Source organism: Paramisgurnus dabryanus, chromosome 16 (assembly GCF_030506205.2).
Source record: "Paramisgurnus dabryanus chromosome 16, PD_genome_1.1, whole genome shotgun sequence".
In the NCBI taxonomy this organism is placed as follows: Eukaryota; Metazoa; Chordata; class Actinopteri; order Cypriniformes; family Cobitidae; genus Paramisgurnus; species Paramisgurnus dabryanus.
The window spans coordinates 2,063,543-2,066,804 of NC_133352.1; the positions used below are offsets into that span (position 1 = coordinate 2,063,543).

The following is a 3,262-nucleotide window of genomic DNA, read 5'->3' on the forward strand; positions in this document are numbered from 1 at the left end:
TCTCATTTCAGTTCTCTTCGCGAACTTCTGAGGCTTCCACCTCGAAAGACCGAGTGCTCATCTTTTAAGGTCGAATGCTCATAAGGTTGCAGCCCTTGAATTGGGACACAGCTAATGTGTACAGTGAGTCTGTCAAATTAGATATGCACCAAAATTTAGACTGACAGTGTGAACAAGGTATTAGTCTTGATAGAGAGGCAGCAAACAGCAGGAAACGTGTCACACTTCATGTGTTGTCGATTTCAAAGAAGCGAAAAAATCTTCATCATTAGATGAACTGTTGGCCAATTCCTTAGTGTGGTCCAAAGGCTCCAGAATAAATAACATTTAAATTAAACTGACCATCAGCGCAATTCATTGGTTTGACAGAGCAAGCAAAAATAGATCTCTAAAATAGAAGTACTTTTTGACTGTAAATAAAATTGTAAGGAGTAAAAAGTACTTTTTTTCTTTAAAAAATGTAATTAAGTAAAAGTAAAAGTACTGATTTTTAATTGTACTCAAGTAAAGTAAAAATCCCCAAAAATAATACTTAAGTACAGTAATCAAGTAAAATTACTCAAGTACTTTACACCTCTGTTATTAAATAAAAGTGTATTAGAAAACTTTTTCTTGTCACTGTTTTAGTATTAGCCTATAAGTTATGTTTTGTGTTAATATTATACTGTTTATGTAGCGTATATTTCTAAGGTTGATTATTTGATATACTGTTGAATAGTTTAATCTACATCAATGTGTCATATTTTCTAAAATAAATTAATATTTTTGATTACATATTTATTTTAATAAGTCAGAAATGTCTCCGCTGTTTTCTGCTGACAGGCGCGGTGGGGGCTACTGGGGGCGCGTGCAACAGGTGACGCAAATTATGGGTCCTCAGAAGGCTAGACCGTCTCATTTCAGTTCTCTTTGAGAACTTTTGAGGCTGTCACCCTGAAAGACAGAGTGCTCACCTTTTAAGGTTGCATGCTTAGAAGGACACAGCTTACAAGCAGTCGATCCGCCACCCGCCCGAATTTAATTAAAATATTATTTTTCGTCACGTCATCCGCCCGATCCGCGGTTTATCCGCGGAGTCCGCGGCTGTAACCGCCAACCGCGCATCTCTATAAGGAACCCAGGTTCATTCCACTGAATAAAATGAGCAAGAGACGTGGATAGCAAAATAGAGTTTGTTTATTTGTACAAAAGTTTAAAATGCAGGAATAATAGTCACCCAGCCAATTACTAAAGCTGGAAATCACAATCCACAATAAGGATTCACATTTATTTCAGAGCTGTAGCCTATTGGCATCAGATGGGCTAAGAGAGGGAGCAAAAGAGGAGAATCACACTAAGTGCACACACGCACACACACACTCACTCCAATACCCGTGATTTTATCAGTGGTGCTCACACAGCATAACACAGCACACGGTGAAGGAAAGCCTCACTGCCGTCGGACACACAGCTCCTGTAGTTGTGATACAAAACAAAATAAATCAAATCAATAGAAAATAATCAATGAAAACTTATTAAATGCAGGGGAGCAAAAGAAGCCCTTCCAACATAAAGAAAAAGAAATAAATTCTAGCTTAAACAGCTAGATAATAACACAAACGGAAAAGAAAAAGAAATTTAAAGACAACAATGTCCAAGAGAAAATCTCAGCATTCTGAATCAGTCCAAAATGAGAAGCACCACAAAGGAAAAATGAAGAAATAAATAATCGGAATGAGCGCGGCCCTCGAACTCGTTATTTCCCAACGTACGAGGAAAAGATCTTTAAATACAGTCACAGTAGGTGCGGGTTTTAACCAACAACTCCAAAATCGGGCCGCGCTAAATCACCCAGGACAAAAATGCTGAAAACACACAGCAAAAATATAAAGAAAAAGAAACGAAAGCAAATCAAGCAGGAACAAAACAGCAGCGTGCTTCTATATGTAGTAGGGGAATGCAGCACGCACAGTCTTAGCCCTAACAGATAATAAGATGATTAGTAAACTAGTTATAGTTTATGAACAGCAATCAGAAATATAAACGCACATACCAAATAACGCAGCCGCTTGCCACACCAAAAAGCAGAGCTGACGTCAGTATCCACGGGATAGAAATGAAGTAGATGCCAAACAGCATATATTGGATGTCCCAACTCAAACGGTAAACACACGGGAATGCTGCAGTAAAGATAAACATAGCTGACCCCCACACCACATCACCTAAAACCTCTGGCAATATATTTAATCTTACATACCTGGGACTAGGCAGTGTAACGAGTCAGACCGCGCATGACGGTTGTTTACCATAGGCTATAAATGACACAAGCACTAGTGTTACCATACCATAATCCGGTATCAGACAGAGCCGAACGCTAAAGCTAAAAATGCTTACCTCTCCAGCGTACACAAAGCCCCACAGTGACACAAGCGGTGCTAGAATATACACACGGCTGTGTGTTTAAACACAGACCTCTGTTGAATGCCGGTAAACGGGAAGAGCGCAGGCACAGAACAGATGACGCACATCCGGCCTGCACCAAACAGCCATTTATACACACCTCCCTGCGGGACGATAGGCTACCAATAACATGACGTCACTACAGGGAGGATCTAACTACCCTGCCACAATCTACCCCTACTTTTTGTATCGTCGCCCCGACGATAGAATACGGCAACCCCACAATTCCCCTTATCAGTTCCAAGGCCTGAAAATGGCAGAAATCCCACTAGAAACAGACCCACCTAGGGGCACAGCCTCACCAGGCACTTCCACTGACCGTGGCAGGTGATGGACATTCGAGTGCTGGCCTGCTCTGGGCCTCGTTGACCTCCGCAAAGCCATTACCCCCGTACCTGGTTGGCCTGCAGACACAGTAACAAATCCCAAAGGGAGACCCATTTCCCCAGAACGGTGCTGTCCTAGAGCTACTTGTATCACAGGTACCGTCCCAGGGGGACAAGGGTCCGAGACATTCAAGGGAGCTTGAACAACTGCAGGGGCTAAATCACTAACAGCCGGACTCTGAGCCTGGGGGGTTTCAGGCACCAACATTAGCAAATCACCCTCTTCTGGCTCATCCTCTAAAGGCAGTGCCCCCTCAGCCAAAGGCCTATCCTGAGGGCTCGAAACTGGACGGTCCCCCAGAATCTTAGCCTTCAACAAAGAGCGATGAACATGCCTTACCTTACTTAAATCATCAACCGGTGCAATGGTATATACCGAACCCCCTTCAGCAGGTGCCTTCACTATTTTATACACAACTGGGCTCCACAAGTCTTGG

General features: G+C 42.5%; 1 long non-coding RNA gene across 1 annotated transcript; it reads right to left on the reverse strand.

Moving 5' to 3' along the window:
- Positions 1-1,164: 1,164 nt before the first annotated feature.
- LOC135760873 (uncharacterized) lies at positions 1,165-2,268 on the reverse strand. Its single transcript, XR_010537629.2, has 3 exons — positions 2,237-2,268; positions 2,033-2,134; positions 1,165-1,453 (listed from the first exon to the last, which is right to left on the reverse strand). It is a non-coding gene; the product is annotated as an uncharacterized lncRNA (long non-coding RNA).
- Positions 2,269-3,262: the final 994 nt, after the last annotated feature.